This window comes from Zea mays, chromosome 8, assembly GCF_902167145.1.
Source record: "Zea mays cultivar B73 chromosome 8, Zm-B73-REFERENCE-NAM-5.0, whole genome shotgun sequence".
NCBI lineage: Eukaryota > Viridiplantae > Streptophyta > Magnoliopsida > Poales > Poaceae > Zea > Zea mays.
The window spans coordinates 19,374,676-19,381,570 of record NC_050103.1 but is presented as its reverse complement, the minus strand read 5'-3'; positions in this window follow the sequence as shown (position 1 = coordinate 19,381,570).

Here is a 6,895-nt window from a genome sequence, read left to right as displayed (position 1 = left end):
CCTCTTCCCCAACGAGCATCACACATGCCTCATGGCTAAGGAGAAGAAAGTAAGTACTCGAAACTCTACTTATGCTTCTTCTAGTGAGGATGAGTCTAGTGATGATGAAATAGACTATTCATGCTTATTTAAAGGCTTAGATAGATCTAAGATTGACAAAATTAATGAATTGATTGATGCTTTAAATGATAAGAATAGGCTACTAGAAAAGCAAGAGGATCTCTTGTACGAAGAACATGATAAGTTTGTAGAGGCTCAAAAATCCCTTGCATTAGAAATTAAGAGAAATGAAATGCTTGCTTGTGAATTGTCTACATGCCATGATTCAATTTCTAAATTAAAGAGCATTAATGATGACTTAAATGCTAAACTAGTAGAAGCACAAAAATCCAACTCTTGTGTTGAACATGTTGAAATTTGCACTAGGTGTAAGGATGTTGATATTAATGCTTGTAGTGAACACTTAGTTTCCATTTCAAAACTGAATGATGAATTAGCTAGTCTTAATGCCCAACTTAAGACTAGCAAGAGTGAATTTGAAAAACTAAAATTTGCAAGGGATGCCTACACTATTGGTAGACACCCCTCAATTAAGGATGGGCTTGGCTTCAAGAGGGAAGCCAAGAACTTAACAAGCCATAAGACTCCTATCTCCACCAAGGAGAAAGGGAAGGCTCCTATGGCTAATAGCGTTAAGAAGAATCATGCTTTCATGTACTATGATAGGAGATACTCTAGAAATGCTTTTAGAAGTAATGATGTTTTTGATTCACATGCTTATGACTCTTATGCTATGACTGCTTCTAGTTCTCATGTTATGCATGGTAGAAATGTGTTTAGAAGAAATGTTGTTCACCAAATGCCTAGGAGAAATGTAGTTCATAATGCTCCTAGGAAAGTAGTGAATGAACCTTCCGAAATTTATTGTGCTCTAAATGCTTCCTTTGCTATTTGTAGAAAGGATAGGAAGATAGTTGCTAGAAAATTAGGGGCAAAATGCAAGGGAGACAAAACTTGCATTTGGGTCCCTAAGGATATTTGTGCTAACCTTGTAGGACCCAACATGAGTTGGGTACCTAAGACCCAAGCCTAAATTTGCCTTGCAGGTTTATGCATCCGGGGGTTCAAGCTAGATTATCGACAGCGGATGCACAAACCATATGACGGGGGAGAAGAAGATGTTCACCTCCTACGTCAAGAATAAGGATTCCCAAGATTTAATTATATTCGGTGATGGGAATCAAGGCAAGGTAAAAGGGTTAGGTAAAATTGCAATTTCTAATGAGCATTCTATCTCTAATGTATTTTTAGTAGAGAGTCTTGGATATAATTTGCTATCTGTTAGTCAATTATGTCATATGGGATACAACTGTCTATTTACAAATGTAGATGTGTCGGTCTTTAGAAGAAGTGATGGTTCACTAGCTTTTAAGGGTGTATTAGACGACAAACTTTATTTAGTTGATTTTGCAAAAGAAGAGGCCGGTCTAGATGCATGCTTAATAGCTAAGACTAGCATGGGCTGGCTGTGGCATCGCCGCTTAGCACATGTGGGGATGAAGAACCTTCACAAGCTTCTAAAGGGAGAACACGTGATAGGTTTGACTAACGTGCAATTCGAAAAGGATAGACCCTGTGCAGCTTGTCAAGCAGGTAAACAAGTGGGAGGAGCACATCACAGCAAGAATGTGATGACCACTTCAAGACCCCTGGAGCTGCTGCATATGGACCTCTTCGGACCCGTCGCCTATCTGAGCATAGGAGGGAGTAAGTATGGTCTAGTTATTGTTGATGACTTTTCCCGCTTCACTTGGGTGTTCTTTTTGCAGGATAAGTCTGAAACCCAAGGGACCCTCAAGCGCTTCCTCAGGAGAGCTCAAAATGAGTTTGAGCTCAAGGTGAAGAAGATAAGGAGCGACAACGGGTCCGAGTTCAAGAACCTTCAAGTGGAGGAGTTCCTTGAGGAGGAAGGGATCAAGCATGAGTTCTCTGCTCCCTACACACCACAGCAAAATGGTGTGGTAGAGAGGAAGAACAGGACGCTAATCGACATGGCGAGGACTATGCTTGGAGAGTTCAAGACCCCCGAGCGTTTTTGGTCGGAAGCCGTGAACACGGCTTGCCACGCCATCAACAGGGTCTACCTTCACCGCCTCCTCAAGAAGACGTCATATGAGCTTCTAACCGGTAACAAACCCAATGTATCGTACTTTCGTGTATTTGGGAGCAAGTGCTACATTCTAGTGAAGAAGGGTAGAAATTCTAAATTTGCTCCCAAAGCAGTAGAAGGGTTTTTGTTAGGTTATGACTCAAATACAAAGGCGTATAGAGTCTTCAACAAATCATCGGGTTTGGTTGAAGTCTCTAGCGACGTTGTATTTGATGAGACTAATGGCTCTCCAAGAGAGCAAGTTGTTGATTGTGATGATGTAGATGAAGAAGATGTTCCGACGGCCGCTATACGAACCATGGCGATTGGAGAAGTGCGGCCACAGGAACAATTGGAGCAAGATCAACCTTCTTCCTCAACTATGGTGCAACCCTCAACTCAAGACGATGAACAGGTTCATCAACAGGAGGCGTGTGATCAAGGGGGAGCACAAGATGATCATGTGATTGAGGAAGATGCGCAACCGGCACCTCCAACCCAAGTCCGAGCGGTGATTCAAAGGGATCATCCTGTCGACCAAATTTTGGGTGACATTAGTAAGGGAGTAACTACTCGATCTAGATTAGTTAATTTTTGTGAGCATTACTCCTTTGTCTCTTCTATTGAGCCTTTCAGGGTAGAGGAGGCCTTGCTAGATCCGGACTGGGTGTTGGCCATGCAGGAGGAGCTCAACAACTTCAAGCGCAATGAAGTTTGGACACTGGTGCCTCGTCCCAAGCAAAATGTTGTGGGAACCAAGTGGGTGTTCCGCAACAAACAGGACGAGCACGGGGTGGTGACAAGAAACAAGGCTCGACTTGTGGCAAAAGGTTATGCCCAAGTCGCAGGTTTGGATTTCGAGGAGACTTTTGCTCCTGTGGCTAGGCTAGAGTCTATTCGTATCCTGCTAGCATATGCCGCTCACCATTCTTTCAGGCTGTTCCAAATGGATGTGAAGAGCGCTTTCCTCAACGGGCCGATCAAGGAGGAGGTGTACGTGGAGCAACCCCCTGGCTTCGAGGATGAACGGTATCCCAACCACGTGTGTAAGCTCTCTAAGGCGCTCTATGGACTTAAGCAAGCCCCAAGAGCATGGTATGAATGCCTTAGAGACTTTCTAATTGCTAATGCTTTCAAGGTTGGGAAAGCCGATCCAACTCTTTTTACTAAGACATGTGATGGTGATTTGTTTGTGTGCCAAATTTATGTCGATGACATAATATTTGGTTCTACTAACCAAAAGTCTTGTGAAGAGTTTAGCAGGGTGATGACGCAGAAATTCGAGATGTCGATGATGGGCGAGTTGAACTACTTCCTTGGGTTCCAAGTGAAGCAACTCAAGGACGGAAACTTCATCTCCCAAACGAAGTACACGCAAGATCTGCTAAAGCGGTTTGGGATGAAGGACGCCAAGCCCGCAAAGACTCCGATGGGAACCGACGGACACACCGACCTCAACAAAGGAGGTAAGTCCGTTGATCAAAAAGCATACCGGTCAATGATAGGTTCTTTGCTTTACTTATGTGCTAGTAGACCGGATATTATGCTTAGCGTATGCATGTGTGCTAGATTTCAATCCAATCCTAAGGAGTGTCACTTAGTGGCGGTAAAGCGAATTCTTAGATATTTGGTTGCTACGCCTTGCTTCGGGCTCTGGTATCCAAAAGGGTCTACCTTTGACTTAGTTGGATACTCAGACTCCGACTATGCTGGATGTAAGGTCGATAGGAAGAGTACATCAGGGACGTGCCAATTCTTAGGAAGGTCCCTGGTGTCATGGAACTCTAAGAAACAAACCTCCGTTGCCCTATCCACCGCTGAGGCCGAATACGTTGCCGCAGGTCAGTGTTGCGCGCAACTACTTTGGATGAGGCAAACCCTCCGGGATTTTGGCTACAATCTGAGCAAAGTCCCACTCCTATGTGACAATGAGAGTGCTATCCGCATGGCGGAGAATCCTGTTGAGCACAGCCGCACAAAGCACATAGACATCCGGCATCACTTTTTGAGAGACCACCAGCAAAAGGGAGATATCGAAGTGTTTCATGTTAGCACCGAGAACCAGCTAGCCGATATCTTCACTAAGCCTCTAGATGAGAAGACCTTTTGCAGGTTGCGTAGTGAGCTAAATGTCTTAGATTCGCGGAACTTGGATTGAATTATAGCATACATGTGTTTATGCCCTTGATCAGGTTCATTCTGCATTTTGTTGCTTATTGTGGTGCTCAAGTTGTACAAACACTCCCTGGACCTCACAAGTCCGTTGCAAAGTGATGCACATGTTTAGGGGGAGATATGTTACAACTTGACCCTTTGAGACTAACCATTTGCTTGAGTTTGCTTGATTTAGTCTCGAAGGTGAATTGAAAGGGAAAAGGTGGACTTGGACCATGAAAGACTTCCACTGCACTCCGATGAGAGGGTAACTTATTCCAAGTTCATCTTTAGACTCTTATTGCCTCTTTGTACTCTTATTGAAGATTTTGGTGAGGCAATGGGGTTAAAGGGCCAAGATTGATCCCGTTTTGGTGCTTGATGCCAAAGGGGGAGAAAATAAAGGCCAAAGAAATAAATGGATCAGCTGCCACTTGAGAGATTTTGAAAATAGTAGAATAGAGCTTTTTGTTTTAACAAAATTCTTTTATTGTGTCTCTTGTCAAAAGTTGGCTTCTTGTGGGGAGAAGTGGTGATTATGGGAAATAGGGGGAGTTTTTGAAATCTTTGATCAATCTCTTTTGGAATAACTCTCTATATGCTTTAACATGTGTGTTTGACTTAGAGATATAGATTTGAGTTTGATTTCAAAAACAAACCAAGTGGTGGCAAAGGATGATCCATATATGCCAAAATTGAATCAAAATCAATTTGAGTTTTATTTGAAGTGATTTTGCACTCGTTCTAGTTGCTTTATGTTGTGTTGGCATAAATCACCAAAAAGGGGGAGATTGAAAGGGAAATGTGCCCTTGGGCCATTTCTAAGTATTTTGGTGATTGAGTGCCAACTCAAGTGCTTAAAATGTGAATTCATGCAATGGACGAACAAAGTGCAAATCAAGAGCAAAGGTATGTTTCTAAGTCTTAGTACATTGGTTTGTGTACTAATATACTTGTCTAAGTATTGGAAACAGGAAGAAAAAGAAAAAGAAAAAGGTGGCTGTGTACAGCCAAGGGGCTGTTTCGGTCTGGGGCACCGGACTGTCCGGTGGTGCACCGGACAGTGTCCGGTGCGCCAGGCTGCCTCGGCCGAACAGGCCGCTCTCGGGAATTCGCCGACGGCGTACGGCTAAAATTCACCGGACTGTCCGGTGTGCACCGGACTGTCCGGTGAGCCAACGGTCGACTGGGCCAACGGTCGACCGCGCGATCTGCGCGGGACACGTGGCCGAGCCAACGGTCGGGAAGGGGCACCGGACTGTCCGGTGTGCACCGGACATGTCCGGTGCGCCAACGGCTCCCGCATCTGCAACGGTCGACTGCGCTGTTTAAGGAAGGAAATCGGGCACCGGACAGTGTCCGGTGTGCACCGGACTGTCCGGTGCACCCGACGACAGAAGGCAAGTTTGGCCTTCTGGAATTGCTCTCAACGGCTCCTAGCTGCCTTGGGGCTATAAAAGGGACCCCTAGGCGCATGGAGGAGCACACCAAGCAACCTTAGAGCATTCTTGATCATCCACACTCAGTCTTTGCGCATTCGTTTGTCATTCTAAGTGATTCGAGCTCCGTTCTAGTGAGAACTTTGAGATAGTCTTTTTGAGCTCGATTCTTGGCCGTGTGTGTGCGCATTTTGCTGTGGATTTGTGTGTGTTGCTTCCCTCCCTTACTCCGTATTTCTTGTTGAATCTCAAGTGTAAGGGCGAGAGACTCCAAGTTGTGGAGATTCCTCGCAAACGGGAAATTGAAAGGAAAAGCATAACACTGTGGTATTCAAGTTGATCATTGGATCACTTGAGAGGAGTTGAGTGCAACTCTCGTCCGTTGGGACGCCACAACGTGGAGTAGGCAAGTTTTGTACTTGGCCGAACCACGGGATAAATCACTGTGTCTTCTCTGTGTTAAACTCCGTGTGATTATCCTATTGTGCAAGATCTTCTCTCTAGCCACTTGGCATTAACTGTGCTAACACTTAATCAAAGTTTTGTGGCTTAAGTTTTGAAGTTTACAGGATCACCTATTCACCCCCCCTCTAGGTACTCTCAAATATGAACGAGTCCGAGAGAGAGGGTGAAAAACAAATCATAAGCAAATAAAGAGTGAGACACAAGGATTTGTTTTACCGAGGTTCGGTTCTCGCAAACCTACTCCTCGTTGAGGTGGTCATAAAGACCGGGTCTCTTTCAACCCTTTCCCTCTCTCAAACGGTCACTTAGACCGAGTGAGCTTCTCTTCTCAATCAAACGGAACACAAAGTTCCCGCAAGGATCACCACACAATTGGTGTCTCTTGCCTCGGTTACAATTGAGTTGATCACAAGAAGAATGAGAAAGAAAAGAAGCAATCCAAGTGCAAGAGCTCAAATGAACACAAATGTCGCTCTCTCTAGTCACTATTTGAGTTAGAGTGATTTCGGACTTTGGAGAGGATTTGATCTCTTTGGTTGTGTCTAGAATTGAATGTTATAGCTCTTGTAATGTGTTGGAAGGTGGAAAACTTGGATGCCATTGAATGTGGCGTGGTTAGGGTATTTATAGCCCCAACCACCAAAAGTGGTCATTGGGAGGCTGTCTGTCGCATGGCGCACCGGACAGT